The sequence below is a fragment of the Corvus moneduloides genome, chromosome 1 (genome assembly GCF_009650955.1).
Source record: "Corvus moneduloides isolate bCorMon1 chromosome 1, bCorMon1.pri, whole genome shotgun sequence".
Taxonomy (NCBI): domain Eukaryota; kingdom Metazoa; phylum Chordata; class Aves; order Passeriformes; family Corvidae; genus Corvus; species Corvus moneduloides.
The window spans coordinates 43,740,026-43,765,520 of record NC_045476.1 but is presented as its reverse complement, the minus strand read 5'-3'; the positions used below and the strand labels follow the sequence as shown (position 1 = coordinate 43,765,520).

Genomic DNA, 25,495 nt, shown 5'->3' with positions numbered 1-25,495 from the left:
CTGAGACAGCCAAAACAAGGTTTCTTCAGCCATTCAATCATCCTTAGATTCAGACTGCTTTACACCAGATGCCTGATTTTAATCATTGTCCATATGTCTGAGTAAGCATAAAATACTGCAGAGATGAGACTTGGACCTTCATATTTTTTCTCAGAAAGCATACACTCTTCTGCTTATAATGACCACAGTGACACACGAATGATTATGATTTTCTTAATTGTCCCTGGTTTGTCTTCTGTGAGATGGCTGAATTTAAAAAGCTAGTATCTTGAAGGACAAATGTACAGTAAGTATTGCCACATAACATCCCCAGCCAGTAAAGTTCATTGTTGAGTCCTAGAATAAAACATGACAGACTTTGTTATGTTATCTTTTCCAGGGTGTCACTACCAACCCAACACATCCTAGAACTTAATAAAGCCTGGCTGCCTTCAACTCATGATACACCCAGAACATGTATTTTTTCCCCCCACTGCTTTTTCTAATAACTGGTGCTGTTCTATTCTTCTTGGGATGGTGGATGACAACCACCACACCTACACACTGGAATGCAGCTGTCAGGGTACTTCCATCCAAAATTAAAGCAAGTTCCATGAAAGCAAAGGTTTAATACATGCATCTAATGGGGGCAACATACGGTGAACTGCTCTGTAGCACATTAACTGCTTTGAGTCTAGGATTTTTTTTGTTACATTTCTTTCTTCTGTTTTTTTTCTACCTGTATGGCACATGCCCTCATTTAAATCCTATGTACAGCATGTGTCCCAGTAAATTGTCCCAGTGCAGTCCAGAACTGTGGCACAGACTGCATGATTTGAGCAAGAAATGTCCTTAAGCTCTGCATACATTTTGAAAGCTATGAAAAATACCCAAAGAATAAATAAAATGGAAATCTGACATTTGAAAGTCAGTGGAAGCAAGCTTAAAGGGAGTATTTATTTCTTCTTATTTACGGTACTCTAAAGATTTTAAGGTGTGTTGTACATCAACGCTGCATAATCATCAGGCCCACAATTCTGCTGGGAAGTGTTTTTTAAATGGCAGTTTTGGTTGCCTATATGAAACAGACAATGAAATAAAAACAGGTATTTCTAAAAAAGGGCTTTGGTAAATGTCTCCCTATCCCCAGTATATAGAGCAAAAAGTTTCAGTGAAACTGAGTTATATTTCATTAGTGTCTGCAGCTGCCTAACTTCTCTTCATCTCCTTTGGAGCAGTGGTGGAAAACATTGTTACTGACAATGACATCATTTGCTAGTGATAACCAACTATGACTAAATTTAAAACGTTGAATCAAGGGTTTCTGGCTAAGGTAACAGGATAAAAGCCTTAAGGAATCATTTGCTTTATTTTCTGGAGCTAAGGTCAAGCATGCTGAAGCTCCAGCAGTTTTTTTGAAAGGTGGAATAGGGCTAAACTCCAATTAAGAGACAAACTGGCAGAGTAAGATATTTGCTTAGGAGTTAAGTAGTAATGTATCAAAGCAAATCCATTGGATTTGCCTTTTGTGTTTATTTCTACCAAAGGAAAACAGAACAAAAAAAAATCTATCAAAGTATTCAAATTCAAAACTGGATTCATGCACATTGAAAACCTTGGAATGCACAACTAGCAGACAAGGGGAAAGTGGTATTTTCCCCACTTTGGATGCTCCATAAAAAAGGCTTCATTTACACTTCTGTATTTTTAGAAAGATGGTGGTATTTGCTTGTTTCTTCCAGTATATCACAGATAGTACTCAGCTACTGGGTTTATGAGGTACTTGCAATTGTAACTCAACAGACAAATCCTTTGTTATAAAGAGAGAACAAATAATGGGGATTTACAAAGCTGTAATTATACTGAGAGGGTTTATGTGCAAGGATGTATTAAAAGAAATACTATAAGCAAAATAAATTTTTTTTAAAGAAATCCTCTGAGCATTATCACCACTTATAGTAAGGGATATTTTACCATAAAAGGGATTTTAAATGCATATCATTCCTAAAGGATGCCCACAGACTCTGCCAAGCTCTCCTACGTAGGCTGAAGTTGGTAGCATATACCTGTTTTACGGTTAGCAAATGATGATGAACAAGCAGAGCAAACTCTGAGCCCAAAACAAATCACACTAAAGGCAGATGATGTACTCCAGCAACCAGCCAAAGCATGTCAGCTGCTGCAAGCCTTGGCAGTGAGTGGGAAGCAGAGACCGAGGTGGTGTGCCATCCCCAGCAGCCGCACAGGTGGTTGCATGACAGGCATGAGCAGAGCCACGGAGCGAGACATCCAGCCCGGCTCCAGATCAGGCTCCTGTAGGGACACCAGCACGTGAGTGACACCCCTTCGGTAACACACCACCAAGGACAAAGACCATATTCTTGCCTTTGCTCTGGTCCATCTGGTCATGAAAGGCACTTGGACACAGGAGCAGGATGCCCTAAACCATGGGGGATGCAGGCAGTATTTTGGATCTCCTGTTTCACCAGCAGCTTGCTGAGGATAGGTGTTCCCAGTACACCAGAGACCTGTGGCTGGTTGCACAGCATTCCCCAGGAGACCCACTCCAGATACAGCTGTGCCCTGAGGATGCTTTTGAAGCTGGCTGCCAGCCAGCTTGTCCTAACAGTGAGGAAACACAGAAGCAAAGAGGACTGCAAGCATCCCACTATCTGTATTAAAGATGATGTTAGGTTTCACTTCAATATATTCCATGAGCAGAACATAGCTGAGAAGTTATTTCACTATATGATGCACATTTTTTTATTTAGTAATGGCCACCACAGTTTCTACTCTTGTTAACTCAGAATGATTTCTACATTTCCTCACAGTAAAACATTGAGCTGGGAATAACAAAGTCAAAATATTTTATATAAATTTAATCTGATATCGCTTTGACCTTACTGGCTTTTTGGTAAACTGAAATGGGAGAATCTGACCATTATTTAAGAAAATATAGCAAATAAATTGGAATTACTTTCCCAAACCTCTTCTCTAAGATCAGTGATTCATTTTCCTAGTTTAGATTTTTAAAATAATTGATTACTGCTATCAGTAACATTCAATTCTGTATTGGATTTTTAAGGTTACACTTGAACACATCAGAACTGTTGCTAGGGCAATGTATGACCAAAAAAAATCCACTACTTTATTATTAATTGCTTTTATGGAGGCAGGCACTATGATTAATTAGATGGTCAAGGGGATTCCAGATCCATGCAAAAGACATCAGTTGCACTAGTAATATGTTTCCCCTTATTTTTTTAAACATACTAATTACAATGCTTTGACTTTTGGCATGGGTCCCTGAACTGAGCTGCAGGAAGGCAGTACGACAGGGAGGAATAAAGTGGTAGGAGGCACTTGGAGCAAACCCAAGGTGCAAGGGGGCTGAGTGGTGCCAATTTGACTGGAGGGAGGAATGGGCAGCATCACCTCTACTATCCTTCCACATCAGCATAGAGCGGGTGGTGATAGGAGGTGCTCAAAGCCTGCTGCAGAGGAGAGAGACAGGGAAAATAGGGGACAGAGGCAGAGGCTCATAGTCTTCCATCTTGATCCCTCTGATGTATGATTCCATGGCCATAGGAAATATTAAGACACAAAACATTCTACTTTCTCTCTTATCAATTTCATTCAGAAAACGTTTTCATACTTGTTTAGTTCCCTATTTAAAAGGAAGGAGTTCAAGAAGTGCTTGAACAATGCTTTCAGGCACATGGTGTGATTTTTGGGGCTGTCCTCTACAGGGCCAGGAGCTGGACTCCATGATCTTTGTGAGTCCCTTCCAGCTCAGGATATTCTGTGATTCTATGACAAAGCAAGTAAATATAATAGCTAAGCTACAATGGATTAGAAATCCACACTTTCAATTTTACAAACCAGAAGAGCTTTTGCTACATATAATATTTCAACTTTGGTGTTTGACCCTGAAATTAGAAAAAAAAAAATCTATGATTTTTGTATTTGGGATCAGTCATAGGGACTACGTAATGGAAAAACTCTATAATTTTCTGAACCATTATTTTATTTTGTTCTCTCGTGGTTCCAATTGTTCATTGTTAATTAGATCCATTCACAACAACTCATTGTGCAAAAGGCATACTCTGTTTTAATCAAAATCTTGGACAGCATTTTGGATGGCATCTTTAAAAACTTGGACAGAACACTCTGCAGTTTCCTCACCGATGAGGAATCAAAATTGTTAACTATGAATGCATCCTCCATGGGATGCTGACACTTATTATCAGGTTATTTTGATTCTTGTTTCATGGAACTATTTTAGATTTCCTTCTGTTTTGTACCTGCTTTCTTCACTCAGAACAGTAGTGAATTGAAAACCTGACCCATAGGACACATCCATGGTGAACTCCTAAGTAATTTTTTCATTTCCATTTTCTGCCATGAAGAAAGTGATCCTATAAACACAAAATGTGACTGACAGTCTCACCTATTTGAAATCAGATCATTTTATTTATAACATTCAAATTATTTTCCCCATTGTTTTAGCAGTTAAGAGAAATGGCCAGTGTTTGGGAATGAAACACACCAGCAAGCTCACGCTCATGGACTGTCTTCATAGATGTATTTTGGTGACAAGGTTCAGATTATCCTCACAGGTAGTTACTGATGACAAAAATCTGGAAAATGTTTCCTTGGCAGAAATAAACACAGCACACCACTTTTATCTATCAATATATAAATTGTCATTCGATGAAACTTTTGATTTTGGTGCTGCTGTTTCAAGAAGCCTTGCTAGGTTTTACATCTTGCTCCGTAAGATTAAGTTATTTCTTTTATGTCAGGCCACTTAGCAACTTCCTTCCTACTGTCTCCCCTCACCAGAGCCCCATGGAATCACAGACTGACAAACTCAGTCTTGCTTAATCATCTGTGTAGCAGCTTCATCACCAAGGAGAAGCAAAAAAGGAGAAAGTAGCATTGTTTATCATATTTGTTGGCACATGACAATGGGATTGAGCACACTTTCACAAGTCTGCTGATGACACCAAGCTGTGTGGTGTGGTTGACACACTGGAGGGAAGAGATGCCAGAGGGACCCTGACAGGCTTGAGAGCTGGGCCTGTGCAGAACTCCTCAAGTTCAACAAGGCCAAGTGCAAGGCCCTGCACCTGTGTCAGTGTAGTACCAAGCTCAAATATAGGCTGGGTGGAGAAAGGATTGAGAGCAGCCCTGAGGAGAGACTTGGAGGTGTTGGTGGATGAAGAACTGGACATGACCCAGCAATGTGCACTCACAGCCCAGAAAGCCAATTGTGTCCCGGGCTGCATCCAAAGCAGCGTGGCCAGCAAGGCTAGGCAGGTGATTCTCCCCCTCTGCTCTGCTCTGGTGAGACCCCACCTGGAGTGCTGTGTACAGTTCTGGAGCCCTCAACATAACAAAGACTTGGACCTGTTGGAGTGAGTCCAGAGGAGGCCATGAAGATGATAAGAGAGCTGGAGAACCTCTCCAATGAAGACAGGTTGAGAGAGTTGAGGTTGTTCAGTCTGAAGAAGAGAAGGCTCTGGGATGACCTTGGAGCACCTTCCAGCACCTAAAGGGAGCCTACAAGAGAGCTGGAGAGGGACTTTTTACAAGGACATGCAGTGACAGGATAAGGCAGAATGGCTTTAAATGGAAGTAAGTAGGCTTAGGTAAGATATTAGGAGGGAATTCTTTACTATGAGGATGGTGAGGCACTGGAGCAGGTTTTCCAGAGAAGTTCTGGATGCCCCAACCCTGGACACATTCAAGGCAAGGCTGGATGAGGCTTTGAGCAACCTGTTCAAGTGGAAGGTGTCTCTGACCACAGCAGGCCCTTTCCAACCCAAACCATTCTATGATTCTGTGAAATAGCCACAAAATCAGTGTTGTAAGGGCTATAAAGAGAAAATTACACAGGATTCTTAACTGCAGTATATAAAATAGCAAAATCTCACATGCTGTCTAGCCATCAGTTATTCCTGCTAGCCTTCCCCTTGCAGGCAATAATAATACAATTGTTTTATAATAAATGACACTATATCATAAATTATAGTATCATCACATTGTACTATGTAATCACAGATAGATGTAAAAATCTGTTTGATTTTAATCTTTAACTTTTTCAAACTATGAAAAGCTTTCAAACACAGTGTGGAGGGAAAGTAATAAGCTCAGTTTGCACATACAAGAGGTGATTTTGGATGCCTGGGCATTTCTCTGGCCAACTGAAATGTCTTTAATGGAACCTTGTTTCCAGTAAAAACTGAATACCATCTTTCAGATGGTTTAGGTTATGCACTCTAAAATGGCCTTATGCCAAATCATGAGTCACATTTGAAAATTTAAGATCCTGTATCTAGTATCAAAACCCAGCAAAAAAATTAATTCCTCAACTCTTATCAGAGTAGCACCATATTTTGGAAAAAATGAAAGATCACTTTGGTTGGTTTCTTTCCTAAAACAAAACAAAACACAATAGCCAAGGTTTTCAACCGGCCAGTTAAAAACAAACAAATAAACAAACACAAAAATAAGCCTCTTTCTTAAATGGAGGAAAAATTATTTTAGATTGCTCACAAATTAAACAATTTCTGCCTGCACTTTAGAAGAAAAATCATAATAGCAATGACAAAAGCTTGTCTCCTTTTTTGACGTGGCACATAATGCTACGTCAGCCCATTTCAAGCACTGTGCCTCTAAAAGTTTAAACTAAACATATCCTATTTCTACCACTGAATATAAATGCTAAGGATCAAAATTCCCCAAAATTTGCCTAGTAAAATTAGCATAACTAGCAGTTTGCCTGCACAATACTTGAAGAATTGACATTCAAAACTTTTAAAATTCTGCTTTGCCCTGAGAAAAGACACTGAAAAGCAGAGACTGATGGAACAGCAGCCTGCTTCCTTGTCACACAACTTTTATATCCGTAATTCCAAGCAAGTTTTGCAAAGTAACTCACACATAGAGTTTCAGGGGAAAAAGTTCAACATAGCTGAAACTGTGTTGGTTGGATGCTACAGCACGACAGACAGCAGCTCTTTATGCCAGCACAGCAGGAAAAAAAACTCAATTGCTTTTAATAGACAGGCATTTAGTGCAACTAGTATAATCTGGAGTGACATTTTCTCCTGTCTATTACGTAAGCTGAAAGCTAAACTTGTGCTTCTATACAGTATATTGCCTATGTTCAACACACTGCCTTATCAGCTTTCTCTCCATTTTTAAGGCATTTTAGTAGCAAAGAAGGGGGGATTTATCACATCTTTCAGATCCCTTCTTAATATACTATTTTCTTCCATTCTGTGTTCATGTTGCCACACAGACAGGCTTCAACAGGAACTGTTCTTTGTTTAATTAGCACTGTTCATACTCTATATCTAAAAACCTCTCTGAGAATTTTAACTATCCACAGAAAATAATTTAAAAGGTAAAGAAAAATCCAGGAAATTCAAAGAAAATAAGAAATTAAAAGAAAAAAAAAACCAAGAAAAGATGGAATTTAAAAACCCAAGGGCAGTCAATCCATTTTACCAGCATCATTCCCTAACACCTCTTTTTCAAAAGAGGAAAAGCAAGGAAATGGGTAGTTAGAGACATCACCATTTTTATATCGCAGGCATCTTCCAGAATGTGCGAACATCTACCTTCGCAACAGCAATTATCCTTGACAAGATTTTCAGAATAGCACCCAGCAGCAGCCTTAGAGAGATCCGGAACTGCCCACAGAAAGAGCAAAACAGATAATGACAGACTTGCTCTGCTTAAACAGGAGTTTATGACTCCAAGATACTTAAATTAATAATTCTTTCCCAATCTTTCTGTCCATCTAGCTACTGTTACTCACCTCTGTGCTGCCCCTGGATAAAGCTGGTATCTTAATCAGTAACCCTTTCAAGATAGTCAGCTCCGATAGACTGACTTGGTTTTAATGATTTTGATAGACAAATAAAGCTGTCTAAGTGCTAAGGAGTCTGCATATTTAAGATTCAGTTATTGAAGAAGCAAGTGATTAAAATCTAGTGGGTTTGCAAGACAAGTTCATAATACAACATAATACAACACGTAGCATCAAAAGGCCTCACCAGCCAGACATCTGAATACCAGAAGGAGACACAAGGCATAAAAGAAATCAAACCTTCAAAAACAGCGTACCAAATTGATTAGGCAACACTGGAAGAATGAGTCTTACAAGAGACACTTTACTGTGTGTATGTGCCAAACACGTTTATGATTTCTCTTAAAAGACCTATCTTGCCTTATCCTGGTAGTACCAGATAGCTCACATCCCACCTGCCTTCCAAAAAACTGTGTATCCCACAATAAACAACACTGCCTCCATTAGAAGAATGTTCCTTCCAGGTACATATCAGCTCCTGAAAAAGTACTAGAAATGTCCTACCCCGACGTTTTCAGAGCTGCATCATGAGCAGGAATCTCTGACTTTCCCAATCTGAAGCAGGAGCATTCAGTATCTATGCACAGACAACACTGCACAGCTTGTTGGACTACCTATGGGTGCGAGAGAGGTGCTGACCACTCACCCAGCTCTACAGACCACGAGATCTACAGTCTGTAGATCTCCCCATCTCACTCAGAACTGCACATCTGCTGAACCATGCCACTGATGCTACCCTGTGCATCTGACAGAAAGCCTCCTCCATGTGAAGCCTTCTGCTGGGAGCACCGAGGGGAATGTAAGGCAGCAGCAGGCACAGCTCTAGCTCACAGAGCATGACAGGGTGCTGTGCTCAGGAGGTACCAATACCGAGCTCTCGCCTGCCACAAAACCCTCCTGCAGACAGTATAGAGCCCATGAGTGCCCCTGTGAGCCATCCAGACACAGGATCAGAAAAAAAGTTTCGAAAAGCCTTACAAGAGAACAGAAATCTATGAAACTGCTGACAGACTCACTCAGAAACCTCAAGATGCTCATGCAGGGAGCAGTGACTGGAATTTCAAATATAAAATATACCATCTACCCTATACCAGACAATGCTCTTTGTTTTCTATTGAAATTTAGTACAGGGGCTGAGAAGACTTCCTATGCCCACTAGCTGGAGAGGGCTGTGAAACCAGCAGTGGCCCATGCTCTGCCCTTTTTCAGAAAATAGATGCTGAATGAGACAAGCAATGGGAAAAAACAACCTTAAGTTCAGCACAAAGGAATCTTTTTCCTCATTACAGCACAAAAAACACATGGCAGGGGTGTATTTCCATTTAGTTTTCTTTGTGTTGGTTGCTTCTTTTATTTCAGACTGGTGTCGAGCTGGTGAGGCTGACAGCCATTTTCATTCACTTGGCAGAGCCCAGCTGCAGGTAAAGTCTTCACATCATGACAGCACTGCTAACATTTTCCCTCTAATTATTTTTGCTCAGTATTCTATTCTCCAGGTCAAAAAGGAAGGAAGAGCTTCAAACACTTAGAAGAGATGCCTCCTTCTAAAAAGAATTATCCAGAAAAACTGCAATTCAGAATTAATAAAGCCTCATGTCTTTTCTACAGAGGTTTTTTGAGTCCTATATGCAGAGGAGAGTTTTTCATTTATCAGGCAGCAGAAAGGGAAGGGCTTTCTACCAGGTGATTTTGAAATTCTTGGTCAAAGGTTAACTTGGTTTTTAACTTCAAAGTACAGAAAAACTGGGAGATTGAAAGAATACAGTGAAACTTCAGAGAGATATTACCAACCTGAAACCAGGCTATGAAGGCACGTAAAGCTGCCTTCTGTGCTACACCTTTCCTTGCTCTTGGTTTCATTGGCAGTTCCTAAGAAGGGAAAAGGCAAAGTCCATTTGGAAAAGTTTAAAATATAATCATATTTTTCTGGCTGGCAGCACCAAAGGTGGAAAGGCAGTTTCACTAATTAGGATCTGAACTTCTCCTTCGACTTCAGGTTTTCATAATGTTACTAGATATTTTAAAATATGGTACTCATTCATTGCAGGGTGCAGCACCCGCAGGGCAGTGAGTAATGGTTATACTCTTGCTTCAGTACTGGCAGCAGCATGTTGGACTGGAAAATGAACCTCTATTTCCTATCTATTTTTATAATCAGTTTATCTACCATCTCCTTAATTCTTACCCCTATAAGCACACTAGAAACAAAACATTTAAGTCTCAGTACTATACTGAAAGACATTCACAACCCTGCCATTGACAGCTCACCAGCGACACTGACTTGTAACTGAGGACAGCATTTGGCCCCAACCAGTAGTCTGTATGAAAAATTCATGAGCTAAATCTTTTCACTTCTTTTATAAATAGGAGACAAAATGAGGGAGTCATCACTTAGTCAGCCAGGGAATGATTCAAAATCCAAACCTAGGATATCATGTTAAGGAAAGTAACTGGTAATAGATACAAAGTATATTTTTTCCCCATAGCAGGAAAAAGGACAAAATTAAGTTGTTCTATTTCATGCCTTTTTTTTCTGTTGCTTCCATTAATTGAAAATGTATACAATACCAACTAAACATAGCAGTAAGTTATCGGACACAAAATAGAAATCTCTAGTATTATATGAGTAGATACATTTTGCTGCAGCCCTGAAGTCATACATGTTACTGAGTTCTGGTTTATTTGCAAGCTTTCCTGTTTCTCTAAACACAAACATTGCTTCTGTATTTTGTGACTAGCTCTATATTATGAGGTGATATTAGCTGAGGAGGTGACAGCTGACAGGAACTTTTGAATGGAAGGGTCTCTTTTTAACTGATACACACAAAGCTCTGTATTAGCTCTCACAAGATGCACTGTTTACTAAAGATGATTACCCACGAGTAAATAATGAGTCATGATATCCTTAAAAAAGCAAACACACAGAGTTAAAGAATAATTTCTAACACGGGTAAACAGACAGCACTGAAAATTGAACCACTTAGGTGCATTTGTCCTAATTAAGTGTTTAAAAACCAGAGAAGCTATAGAAAATAGCCATAATTACATAAAAAAATATGTCAGAAGATCTTTAAAAGACTGTATCTCTTTTCATATGACTGTAAAGCACCATTTACAGACATACAAATAGGTAAATGCAGTCTTCAATATATGCAGGTACAAAAGGAAAAGGGATTTTTATTTGGACAACACAACACAAACAAACCATGGTATTTTGTCATTCTTGATGGATTACTACTCTATCCTTACAAACAATTCAGACCAAACATACTGGAATTTAGGCAAGAAAGCAGCACTGCAAATTTAACACCATAATTATAACAGGGATGCAATCTGCTCATTTTTATTATATGTTATCAGATGACTTCCTAGCACTTTGGAAATTTCACGTCAGGAAATTCATCTCCAAACAATCACCAACTGGTGAAAGAGTCTCTTCCTTCATTATTGCTACTTCCATATGCATCTTATTTCTAATGCCACCTTACACATTTCTAAAATCACCAGTAGGCTCCAAAAGTTCCTCAGGGCAGTATGATGACAGAATGAAGATTATGAAAAATAGGCTTACACCATGTCCACTATTCATCTGTAAGGATTTTGCCTAAAACAGTTTGCTCCCAGTCATTCTGCAGAGCCACCCAGACACCTGTGAAGTTCATCAGCAGTTTTAGAAGGCAAATTAAAAGGAATCTAGTGATCCTTATGACTTTTCAGCAGCTGAGAGTGGTGGCTCTGGAGTAACAAGAGTTAAAGACCATAAACATACTCTACTGGAACTGTGACTTTTCTTTTAATCTTCTGAAATGTTTCCTTGTAAGGACTAAACTAGAACAAGCTGGATTCTTTAAAAAAAAAAAAAAAAATTAAGAACAATAAGGAATTATGTGAATATAGGAAAAACCGAGCTGGTTTTTTGAGATTATGTGATTTTAAATCACAAGTTTCTTGAAAGCTGTTGTAACATTTTAAAGAGCATTTTTTTGAGAAGAAACAGACAGCCAGTGAGATGGCCAACCACAGCATGGATCTCACAACCTGCCCTGCAAGTTTTCTAAATTACAGACACACTTCTGAATCAGGGTCGCATATAACCTGCAATTCTGCAAGGTCCTCCTCCTTTTCTGGCTCACTAGTGATTGTTAAGATCACTGAAAAGGCACCGAGTAGCTTTAGCTGCCAATGTTCATAATAAGAGAGATGGCACCTCTTCCCTGACAATCCACAAACCTTAAAATACTACCAAAAAGAAAAGGAAAAGGAGAAAAGATCACTGCAATCAGAGCACTTCAACTAGAATAAAGACTCCTTTAGGGCACTTTAACTTCCAGTCTGAAGCTTAAAGGGAAAATTAAATAAAATCTAAAATGTCACACAGTGCTTACAAGACCACATATGCTTACTTTCAGCAAATACCACTGAATCCTATTTTTGCTGTACGTTGCTTTATATTATTGCATATTTTTAACTACAGAAAAATATTACACTTAAATAAGGAAATACTTCCATGTATTTTCCTTTTTCCTTTCCATGATGTAAATGGCCCATATTCTCAGTGTTGTTACACTAGAGTTAAATTAGGTCAAAGGCATTTAGTGTTCAAAACCAGGACATGTCACTACTACCACAAATGATCATACAAGAGGGGACTTCAGTAGCTGGCTATTCCTCATTCTCCCAAAGTCTTCTTGTTCTGTAATACACAGCTGCCAGTGCTTTACACAACTTAATTCCTATCGAGCACTTCCAGGGTGATAATACCATCACACACGGACCAAAGTCTAGTAAGCAGATCCCCTTGTTAAAATTTTAAAAACCCTCACTTTTTGCCATTACATTTTACCAATACTTTCAGACAATACTGACATGGTCACTAACAGATATATACAGACACTTTGCGGTCTTTGCTAATGTAATTTTCGTTTCATGCTCTATTATTTTTCCAAATCCTGCCTGAACTCTTTCCTGTTTAATCTCTTCTGGTTAGGAAAAAAAATAATAAATAATGAGCAGTACACAAAAGGGAATGCAGCGTTCTAGGACTGGGCTTGTGTGAACTACAGGAAAATGGTACAAAACTGAGAAGAGCTGGGATAGCTGTAGCATGATGTCATGACCTCTGTTTACAGCCACAAATTACATCAGCAAAGTGACAGTGTTCTGAGTGACCCTGCATTGCTTAATTTTGTCTCTCTTTTTTACCACTACTGTGCCTGTCTTTGCTTTACCAACTCTAGTTACTTCCTCCAGTTCGATAACGGTCTAAACAAACATGTACTTCTCCTACACGTCCAAGCAGAAGACCCAATTTTACTGTCAACACAGCCAGATCAAAGGAGCTAACCTGTTATGGAAACAGCAAGGCCAACACCCTAATAATGCCCCAATTCCTTCTGTTAACCAAAGAGATAAAATTATTCTTAATTAACAATGTGTAATTCAGCAGAAACATAACTTGAATGTAAGTGTTGACAGAAAGTGAAATTCATTGACTCAAAAATACAATGCATTTACTCCCAGAAATTCAGCTACTGATCTACAAAATTCTCAAAAGACACAAAAATACGTGCTGTGCTGCACATCCAGAGATAACAGAACAGTACACTATCTTAATTCAGTAGGTTTTGCTCTGTTTGTTGAATTACATAATGCTGATTAGAGGACATTAGCTTGGATTACAAAGGGAAGAGCATTAATTGCATTCAATACTGCTGGCTAACTGACATATAAGACTATAAGGAGCCTTGAGTTTTCACAAACATTCATCAAGTTTTTCATAAAGATATCAGTAAACAAGAAATGCAACAATATTCAACAATAAGATTTCACATTACAACAGAAAAAGAAAAAAAAACAAAACCAAAATCTAAGGTAAAGGTCTGAAGAAGAACACGTAAGAGCATGGTATAAATTTAATCCCCAAATCAAGATATTAGAGTTGCCATATACACAGATGCATATGGCTGGGTATACTGATTCCAAATTTAGCACTGTAGATAAAATTACTTCCATCTTAAAAACACCCTGTAAGCAGATCACTTTGCTCACAAAACTGCTGAGCTTTGGAAAACAGTAGGCTTGCATCACCTACCTTTATTTCTGCCTTTCTTGATTCTCCAGCCGCAATAGCCACTGAAGACAATCTCATTAAGTTTTGTTTTGGAGTCCTGACCCCTGACTTCAAACGTTGCAGGAAGATGTGCATTTATTAAACATACATAAGGTTGACTGAATTTCAAAAATCATTGTTGGGATCATAGCCTTTTCTTTCTGACATATCACTTCTGGGCACTACTTAAGGTCATAATCTGCCTGTGATACTCACAAAGACTTTTTCACATGGAAATGGGGCAGTAATTCCACCTCTTTGATATTACTAGAAAGGTAGGTTGTTCACCACTAGGAACATCATTGCAGAAAACACATCCAGGTAAACTAACAGTATAGTACCACAAAGACTGCTGGCATCTGCTGGCTATAACTTAGTAACTCAAATTTACTATGCTGAGACAGAACATAAAAGGTGTGATACCAGACATCATTTTTTTCTGACTCAAAATGCATCCACCAAAAAAAGCAAAAAGCATGCAACAAACACGAATCCCCAAAGACTATCCTCAATACAGATAAACTCAGCAAAAGTTAAGCGTTTAAACTGTTAACTTCTGATCTGCCCATCTGCTTTCCCCACTTTGCCCTGCTCTCCAGATGGGAAAACAGGTGAGGTCTTGAATTACTCATATGTAGCTCTGTAGTTTTGCCCACACCCTTCTTCCTGTTACACCATCACCCAAGTGTTGTGAAATTTGGAGCTCCTAACAGAGATTGCAGATCATAACTTCACACAGCAATAGGTAAAGCTCAGTCCTATTCTATCACATGCCTTGCAACATCTGCCAGGTTGAATCTCTCAAATTCTTCCTGCCTAAAGCTCTTTCTGGGTTTAAATATTTCTTCTCTTAAAGAAGAAAAAAAATGACACTGAGGTTTCCACGATCCTAATTTGCAGATTGTTTCAAGCTCTTTTAGATTAGATTACCTACCAAAGCAAACACAGTAATGCCATACTACTCTCATTTCCCAAACACAGACCGCCTTAAGACTGTGCAGGGCTCACAGTGCCTTTGCTTCTTTCAGCTGCCCATTTTCACACAAATGGCTTTCATTGACTCCAGGAGATCTTTGAAAAAGTACAGGATGTTCCACTCATCCAGAGCTATTTAAAGGAGCAAGACCTAAAGAAATATTGACAAGATTAGGCATGATGTATCAGGAAGCACTTAGCAACAAAACATTAAAAAAGAAACTTAGACTATAGATTTGATCTTGTAGATCTGGGCTTCAGTGGTAAAGGTCTCCCTTTCCATATCTTTCTTGCATTATCAAATAATTAATTCAGCTGCAGACTCATGATCATCAAAACAGAATACAGCTATATTTATACCGACATGCTTTGAAGAGGCTGAGCTCAAGTTATAACTTGGCTTGGAGCTGAACTTCACAAAGAGCAGTCCATGCTTTTTGTCTTATTGCACACTGTGCTTGTACAGCCAGCAAGCAATATCCTCTCAGCAACTCAATTCCCCTTTTCCTTCTATCTCCAACATAAATTGCTGATAAATCTTCCTGCTAGTCCTAAGCTAAGAAAATGAAGTATGTCAAAAATATTGAGAAATAGAATTTTTTCAGGAAAAAGGCAGCCTGCACTGTTGTTGCAAAATACAGGTTAAACCAATGTGAACTTATATTACAGACATGAATTTCTAGCTGCCATTTGTGGATGAGATCCATCTATGAGCAAAGGTAAAGAGATGTCTGCTACACACCTGGCTGCCAGCCAGCGTCCACACTGGTCCCCACAGGGCTGCCTTATGAGTAGGTGTAGCAGTAATGGGAGAGGGAATATTACTTGAGTTCAGGTTTTGTGGCAGCAATTCCACCACCTTCTTGCTTTCAGAACTTGGGTTTCTTGCTAGAGACACATAACCCTAGAAAGAGATCTCTGAAAAAGCACTGGCAGCCAAACTGGACAGCAAAGGTCAAGGGAGAGGGGAGGGCAAAGGTTCACAGAGTAGTCTGCTTATGTAAATTTGGCTTTTTACATTTACATTCCTATGAGCAAAGTATAATCAGAAAATTACTACTGAACAGCAGGCAAGTCCTGGCTCCTTTTAAAGCCTGCGATTCTTCCTATGGGATCAAAGGCAATGATCCTGAGAATTGTCCTCATATGTGCAAAGGTGAGAGCATGAATTCTCTAAGTTTTAAGTAAGCTCGTAACTCTGATCTGTGCATGGAAAATGCATTTAGAGTACCTTTTAAAGTTACAGAGATGCTTCAGTTGTGTGTGTAGACAGAAGCAATATTATTTGCTCTGCTAATTTGGTATGAATTCATAGTATATTTTTTTTACTCTCCTGAATTTATTATGGACAAGCCTGACAGACCAGCTTAATTTGAAAGTGTGCTCTACACTTTCCACTGAATGAATCTATCTTAAATTATTTTGTATTTCACTCAGCTCTAACAAAGTGAACTGGAATTCTCTTTCAAAGCCTTTTCAGAAAGTTTCAGTCAAGGAATGCCTGAGGCTGGTCTGGACCTGCAGGCTGTCCAGTCCACCACCCTGCTCAATCAAGCAGGGTCACGTGGAGCAGGTTGCCCTGGACCATGTCCACCTGTTTTTTTAGTGTCTCTGAGGATGGAGATGCCACAACATCTCTGGGCAACCTGTACAAAGAGTCTTGCTATTTCTACAGAAGTAGCAAAGGAAATGTTTGGGGTTGGGCTTTTTTATATACACAAAATTTTAAATTCTTTTTCTTCCAACTACTTGAATTCTATTCCTTGGAACAGAACTTGTAACTTGGCAAGAAAGCACCTTATGACAAGGATGAATTCTGCTGTCCCTGTAAAAATAAAATCTAGTCAGAAAGGAAAAATGGGGGAGAGGGGCTTGCCTAAGTTTATTTGTGCTTCACAAACATTTGTTGTAGTACTTGGAAAAAAAACATGTTCCATCCAGGTTCTTGAATTTACCAGCTATCAGGAATTTCAGAAGATGCGAAGACATCTGAAAACAGAAGGGAGCACACTCTATATACATAGGGTTTTCCATGTACATGGCTTCATGCAAGGAAAGTGGCACTGGAGAGAAGCCACTGCAGAGCCAAAGCAAGGAGACTTATCCATGTCAGTGCAGGTAGGATGGAGAGATGAGGATGGCTAGCTCAGGGAACAGCTCTATAGAGACAGTATGACCAGAGCCCTCCCTCCCTCGGGAATTACAGAATCCAGCACTTTCTTTCCCCAGGTCATGCTACTCCCACTCGTGCCTAACCTCCAAGCACAAAAAGCACTTCCCAAAACTAAGAGAGTGCTTTGATATGAGGCCTCTTGAAGAGATAACAGCAGAAGATCCTTCTGCCTCACAAAACACACTCCCACCATCCTCCCACCACTGGAAAGTCACGGCCAGAATGGCTGCAAGCACATTCCCCGCATCCTACCGTGAGAGTGGCAGCGGGTGAGATTCATCTTCCCTGGGCAGAGGATGAAAGCAAACAGGCTTCCTAGGAGGCCTGACTATCAGAGCAGTCTCTGGGTTCTCCCAGAGTTCAATGCAAATGAAGACAGCTGCCATCAAGATGGTATCTTGTGCAAGAACCTACTCGGCAAGAAAGAAGGCTTCATGCATTTCAGAGGCTATAGAGCCTATCACCATTTTTGTCCAAGTCTCACAGCACGTGTCAGTGCTCACACACACACGCAGCAGAACTGCCAGGTAGGGGTGCAAGGGAGGGAGATGCCAAATGGCAGTGGGACTGGGGATAAAGAAAAACCCCAAAGAACTCAATACTCAGTAACTCAGAAAGTCAGGAAGGCATAAGCACAGCTTCTGGCCAACACAATGGCAAGCAGGACTCTCGTCATTGGCGTATCCCTTCTGGTGGCAAGAAGGCCCCGTAAGAAGGAATCAGGTGTATGGCAGCTGCCTTCAACATCGGCCAGATTCAGCAACTGGAGCAACTGACAGGACATTCTAAGAGGAAAGAAGGTCAAGGATGCTATCTCCATGCATAAGACTCTTCAGAAAAACAAAAGGTCTCTAGGATCCCTCTCCCATTTCTGGCAAAGGAGAAAAGTGTGAGGTGTCTGAGGCATGGGACTGGGGGCAGGGGAAACAGGACAAGCAAGAGAAATAGAGCCAAAGAGTTCGCAACAATTGAATGTGAAGCTGGGTAATCAGGTTAGATACCTTCATGGTGCAGAGGTGATTTTCAACTCAAAATTCGCAATAACCAGTGACAAACTACTGTCACACATGTATAACTCACAGGCAAGGACCACATGCTCACAATATCCTACATAACCAATTGCATACCCTGTGATCTGATCCCAAGTTTCCTGGTTTCAAATAAAGTTAAGAGGAAGTGTAGTTTTCAAGGATGACTATTATTACATAGGGTTAAGCACCCTGAAAAGTGAAGCAATACCATTCATGGACTCTAAACCTTAGTTACCTGCATATATTCAAAGACACCTGAATTAAGGCTGCATATCAAACCCTAATTCTGGTATTTCTTCTCCTTTCTTTAACCTTAATAATCAGCAACTTCTGCAGTTGAATAGTTGATCCAAGTCCTCTGGCCAAAGCTGTTTTATTCTGGTCACACAGAGGATTTCAATAAACTAAATCACTTCAGTAAGTCACATCAGTGACTCAGGCATAACACAAAATATATGCAGTTCAGCACTGCATAGGAAACAATCTGTGTTCCAGATATATTTTTCTCTGTATTGGTAGAAATAAAACTATATTTTAATATTTAGAAAAAGTAATTATTTTGCTTTAAAAATTAAATTTGTCACAAATACACTACAGAGGAATATTCTTTTAACTCGTATGTGCATGGTCATGTATATTCTGGATTTACACGGATACAACTCTGTACAGACTCTTTCCCAGTTTATCTAACTGGATAATGCATTTCACCTTATCTTTTTTTAATGAGAAAAAATGCAGTATAGAAGGTAAGACACCTAAGTTATAAAAGAAGGCTCAAGATAAACCCTTCAATTTCCTGAAGTGAGGAACAAAGTTATTTTAAGCCTCATACATAAATGCTACAGCTCATAATTATACTTTGAGGCACCTTGCACACAAACATGCCACATTTTTTTAAAAGATGTATGAAATATTAAAAATAAAACAGAGCCGGGGACAAGTTAATAAATCATGGGAATAAAACTATTTTAATGTAAAACTAGAAAACAGTATAATGTCACATGAAGGCAATCCTACCTGTCAAAAGGTGCAAGAAGGTAGGCAAATGGACCAGGAATATTTTGTGCTAAAGGTCAGAGGAAAAAAACAACACTAAAGAAGAAATATCTGCAATTCATTTGTGCTCATTCTTTCCACTGGTAGGAAACCAAGCAGCAGCAGCAGCAGCACTCCATACCTGCCAAAGTACAGCTGGGCTGGAGCACATGGCAAAGAGCTGGCACAGCAGAATCAAGAGAAACAATGGAAAATCATGAGTGGGAGGTGTGGAGTTAAGAGGATACTTAAGGGGGCAAAGGTGCAAGACCAAGTCAGTGGAAGAAAGATGTGAAGGTCTACAAATGAAAACATAAGAAAGGAAAAGGCCCATAGTTCAAGAACACTGTACAGCTGTAGATAATGAGAGCAAACATGACACTTGACTCAAGGAAGCCAACTTGCAACGGTGATGAAATCAGCTCTTCTTAACCACAGAAGAATATTTTTCTTGTGAATGTTTTGAAAATGGTTTATCCATATGCATATCACTAAGATATCAGTTAGTGAGCAATTGTTCAAGGACCCAACTACACTTATGTAGTTGACAGATACTTCTGGTTTTCGTCAAAGAGCTCCTTTATTTTCCTACCACAGCTGTTGCAAAGCACATCTTACTGTCAAGCAACATTGGTGCTGTACCTGCGGCATGCAGTTCACGCCAACCAACTCCCACGAAGTATTAAAGAAGACACTCAAGCATCAGCATCAAAATAGGGAAAAAAAGTTAGCAGGTGAGCAGAATGAACCCAAGATAAAACAGAAATCATTGTGTATGCATACATACAAGCCATTTGGTTCTACATGTACCAACTTCACTCCGTCCAGTAGAAGAAAGACTTACATGTGGGTTGACTTTAAATTCACTCGATGAGACATTGATCTTCTTGCTCTGTTTTCTACCTTACTATTAGGAGCTTGATAATCAGTCATTTTATTTCTTCCAATGGAAAAACAGAACCCTAATTTATTGGGTTAGGTTCACCAGAGGACATAGAACAGTTCCGTAGTCCAGAATGATCACACTGCTCTCATGCATGTAATCTAATTATAACATAAGAGTATTTGCCCTTTTAGCTCACCAGTAAAAATTATTACAGCTTCTCTATATTTAAGACACTTGAGGATATAAAGTATTTCTTTTAAACTATGGTTTAATCTTTTATTCTTTCACTAGTTCACTAGTTTCACAGGATATTTAATTTCTAATAAGATAGAGTTAGAGTAAGATCAGAGTAAAATGAGAATTTTTATGACCAAAAGCATTCAAAATTGAATACTCATGTTAACTTTTGTGTTTCAAATAAGCATTTTATTTGCTTTCAATTTCCTCCTCTCTAGTTGCAGGCTTACATGCACTTTGGCAGTGTGACCATGCACTGAAAAGGTTAACAACAGAACCAACTTTCCCAACCAGTCTTTTTACTTGCATTGTCCCCCTACCATGACCATGCTTAAATTAAGTAGTTGTGATGGATAATGGAAGAAATCTCATTCACGTGTTGTGAATTAAATGAGAGAAACAACTTATGCAAGACTCAATTAGTTTATTCAAAATGTCCTCTTGGACCACATACAACTGATGGAATAACATAGAATTAAAGGAATACAATTCTTTAATCTTTACACAAAAATTTATAGTCTGCCTTTGATTTTAATGACGAAGGTTCTCATAACACATGCACTGTTTTTTTAGTTATCCCTGTACAATACATAAAATCCTAGCTCATCCCTAAGAAGGGAGATTATTTCTTCACTGCACCATTAATGACAAGTTTAAAAAATGCCAGCAGCAGTACTGCCACACTAGTGGCCACGTGAATTATTCTGCTACCTTTTTTGATGGGATAAATTAAGCCAAGCAGATCCCTGGACTCAGACTTCCTCACCTACCCAGAGGTCTTCCTTCAGTTAAGCAGATAGAAGGAAAGCTCCTTGGTGACTTGGCAGAATTCTGCTGTCATACACCTGAAGAGCTACTGAACAGCTTTTATTTATTTACTTAAATGGGGCCATGCAGGAGAGAATCTAGGACTACATATATAGCCATTTCAGATATTTGGAAAGAAGGGAACAAAGATGAACTGTGGAAATATTAGGACAATCCTTCCTGATTGATCCTCTGACCCTTTCTGACAGAAAATTCACACATTAAGATCCTGACCATAATCTCTGGAAACCCATGGCATGGATGTGCTGCCTCAGTCCCTGCAGGTAGGTGGAGAGTGCCTCAGCACTATCTCCACCTTTCCTCCAGAGGCCAGATCCTCATGTGATTTGGAAATCCCACAGGAAAAGGGACAAGAGGGAGAAAATATGCAGCTCTGCACTGCTACCCTACACCTTGCAGTATAGCTCTGCTTTCTGCCATGACGGCCATCTCTCATTTAAGAGCAAATTAGTTTGGTTGGGAAAATTAGCACTTTCCAAATCCTAGAAGGAAATCCAAGGCATGAGGGCTCACCGTAATTGTGCTTTTCCTGCCTTCCTTCATCTCAGCCTATTTACCTGAGCTTCTTTCACATGCATGCCTCTTTTGCCTTCTTTAACTTTTTGTAATAAGCAAACCCCAAATCAGTAAACCAGAATATGATGGTGGAGAGATAATGAGCTCCAGAATTTCCTTTTCCAAGGAGCCAAAATTCCTGGTCTCACCCTTCCGGTGGTAAATGAGATTCTTGCTGGAGGACGTCCTGCCTCAAATCAGGTGGGTTTTTTTGAGGTTTCATCCCCTGACTCTCTTCCAAATGGAATCAAATTTCAAGACAGGCTGCACTAGACAATAAACTCTGACAAACTTCCATGATTTAAGTTTAGCAGTCCTTCTCCTCCCTACTGTCTCTTGGCTGGGGTTTTACAAATAGCCAAGAGGAAAAATCATGCTCATCATCAACAACAGGGAAGCCAGGAGAGGATATACGCCTGCCACAGGTATGTGTTATTCTGCAAGCTTTTTCACAGAACACTAGTATCTGTTATCACTAACAACTTTCTCCCCTTCACATTTGTAAGAAAAAAAGCCCCAAAAGGCAGCAAACAACCACATACTGAACAAGGGAAGCACAACACGCACATCAGAGAAAGCATGTCTTATGACTTCAGATGTCCCACTAGTCTTTGAAAGCTCTTTGAAAAATACCTGAAGAAACCCATCTTCAGGGTAAGCAGCCTTCAACAAAGCATTTTCACTTTTTCCAAAATCCCCCGTGTCATCCTGACGTAATAGGAAGCGATCAGATAATAAAGTTAATGCTGTAGCATATAAGAGAGTGAACAAAAACACCACCACTTTCTACTGAGCAGAAGAACATTCTCACAAAGAGATAGTACACAAAATAATTGACTCTACATAATGACTTGGATATGCAAAGCATTTTGAAAGGACTAAAAAATTTGGCGTAGCCATGATGTCCTCAACACCAACTCATACAAGACGTTATCCAAAACCAGCAAAAATCAATGGCAGATTTTCCATCAACTCTAACAGACTTTGGTTTGAGCCTCTTCAGCTCTGAAAATCAGAGTTCACACAGTTAAAAGCAGACGAAAACCACAGCTAAATCCTGCCTTTTCCAACATGGAGCCATAAGACGTTTGAATTTCCATCCAGCAGCAGTGCCCTCGGTTTCACAACTGGTATGTCAGGACTAGATTATTCCATCATTAGCAAGTAACAATGGAACACACCAGCTCATCCAAAGGTCACCAATTCAAATAAATTGGAAGAAGGCTGAGACTGATTTAAGGGTCCTGGGACTAATATGAAGGGTGATTTCATGCCAGTTAGTAGAAAAGGAAAAAAAAAGCCCTGTGAGGAAGGAAGTAGGCATACACAGTTTCACAAAACTTTTGTTGTTATTGTGCCTTAAACAGCTGTTCTATGAGAAAGTGAAGGGCTATACTTTCCAGTGATTTACTCCAGCTTCTTCTCTTTAAAAAAAAGGCTGTACATTCATATAGCTGTATTATTTAGGGTTCAAAGTAAGGGAGAGAACTCAACCCTCTCTGTGAGGCAATACAACTAACCAATGCAAGTGCACTGATTATGGTAAAGTCTCCTGAAGATTACCTTGTCATTACTGAAATTTCTTAAAAAAGAGCAAACCCTTTGCTCTGTTGTTTTGGTTTTTCTACTCAAATGTTTATTCTGAAGGGAAAACAGGAACCAGAAAATCTAGTAAATTGTCTCAACACACAAGTAGTACTGAACTGTAAAAGGAAAACAAACCATTTTTATAAAAATATCCAGTCTATCAATTATGCAAACATATATTTACCACAGACTAAGTTTTGTAAATAAACACTAAATATGTTACTATAACTAGCAGATGGCTCCGTTCAAATGCACGATTTTTGTGTTAAAATACTAAAGGGAACACGGGTTATACTATAGGAAAAAAGTCCCGTTTGCCTTCCTGGTAAGACCTGGTATTTATTACAGCGTTTTTAACCTGTGTTTTGCCTTCCTCCATCCGGATCACAGGAGGGTAAACAAGGTTTCTGGGGACCACGGGGCTATGGGGCTCCTACCACTCACCAGAACAGGTGCGATCCTTCCTTCCCACCGGCAATTGGCTTCATAGGGCTGACAATTTTCCCTTTTTCATTTTACTCGTACGCTGCCTGATCAATCCACCCACTACAGCTTCCAAACCTTCCTCGTCTATATTTAGTTAACAATTAACACATTTGGCTTTTTAACTTCGCGGATTTCTGTTGTTGTTGTTGTCGTCGCCGCCGCTTTAGAAAGTCAAATAGAAAACTTCAATGGATAAACTCTTAACGGGGAAATACCACCTATGCTGCAAACATAAATAAATCAGGAAGCGCCGGCAGCCGCGCACGTCGCCGCTCCCCCCGCCCGGCCCCGCCGCCCCCCGCGGTGATGAATACCGCCGGTGCCGCGGCTCCGTCCCTGCCCTCCCCGCCGGGCCGCGCCGCCGCTCGCCCCCCGCCGCCCCCGGATGCTGCTGCGGGCGGGCGGCGCCCCGACGGGCCGGCGGAGCTCTCTCCCCGACAGCGTTTGCGCGCTGCTGCCGCCGCTCTCCCCACCGGTGACGGCTAAATATAGTGAGCGGCCGGGGAGCGCGGCTCGGCTCCCCCGCGCCCGCCCCGCAGTGCCGGCAGGACGGCGGGCAGCGCGGCGATCCCCGGGGGCGCTCCGGGACGCCAACCTGCGGAGCCGGCACCCCCTGCTCGCCCACGCCCGCGGTCGGGCGCGCTGCCCGCCGAGCGGCAGCCCGGGTGACTCGGGTGACTTACCGGCGGAGCGGAGTGGCCGCGCCTGCCCCGCGCCGCTCGCCGCCCGTCCGGGCGCGGTGCGGTGCCTCTCGCCGCGTCCCTCCCGCCAGCCGCCGTCTGGCTGCGGACGTGACCTGGATTCCCCCCGCCTGCGCCGCCGCCTCCCGCGGGGCCGCGCACACGCCGCGCCGCGCTGCGCCCCCCCGGCCCGGCCCGGCCCGGCCCGGCCCGGCCCCGCCCGCCCCGCCGCTGCCGCCACCGCTCACCTCCGGCCGCGGCGACCCGACCCGCCTCGCCTCGCCTCCCCGCCGCCCCGAGCGACGCGCGGCGGAGCGGAGCCCAGCGCCGCGTTACGCAACGCACCCCGCGGCCCCTCCGCGCCGCGGAGAGGGTCGCCGGGAGGCGGGCGCGGGGCGGAGGGAAACCGCGGCGGAGCCGGAGCCGAAACCGCCCCCGGCGGCCACTTGTAGCGCCGCTGGAGCCGGGATCCCCCCGGCTGTGCCGCGGCCCCGCGGGCGGTGCCCGGCGGGGGGGGCCCCGGGGCGCAGCCGAGTGACCGCTTCGCCCCAGGGGCTCGGGCGGCGAGGTGCGGGCACGGCGAGCGGCTGCGGGCGGCGGGGGAGCCGCTGCGCGGGGACCGCGGCGCTTTTCTGCTTCGAATATTAAAGTCCAGTGCCCGTGGGTCGTCCTGTCAGAAGCACACGGGCACGGGAAAGGAGGAGGATTCCCCGAGGTCTGAGGCCGAAGGCAGCGGCTCCCGCTAGCAACTGTGCCGCGCCTCAGCCTCTGGAGTGGACAGCCAGGGCAGCCGCCGCTCTGCGCAAACACAAAGTCAAAGGGCTTGTTGATGGCACGTCCTGCATCCGGCTGGATTGTCCCGCTGTTGGCTCACATGCTTTTCTCATGGGCTTTAACAGACACGCCCTGCTGCGAGGCCTCTATCCCAAGGGTGCGGGCAGCCCCGGTGGCTGCTGGCGGCTGGCAGTTCCCTCTCTGCAGGGATGCCCAGTGGGAGCTCTCCCCTTGCCCCCACATCCCTGAGCTTGGGGAACCAAGGGGTGAGGGCGTGA

General features: G+C 41.7%; 1 protein-coding gene across 7 annotated transcripts in view; it reads right to left on the bottom strand.

Moving 5' to 3' along the window:
- The window catches only part of THRB (thyroid hormone receptor beta), a 157,005-nt gene extending 132,469 nt beyond the window's left edge, over positions 1-24,536 (bottom strand). For 3 of the 7 annotated variants that reach the window (XM_032108059.1, XM_032108039.1, XM_032108068.1), the window contains exon 1: positions 24,447-24,534. The gene's annotated coding sequence lies outside the window, so the exon portion shown is untranslated. Of the gene's footprint in view, positions 1-23,721; positions 23,969-24,446 lie in introns of those variants that run through there. The other 4 variants (XM_032108048.1, XM_032108098.1, XM_032108087.1 and 1 more) reach the window with 2 other exon arrangements.
- Between the last annotated feature and the right edge of the window lie 959 nt (positions 24,537-25,495).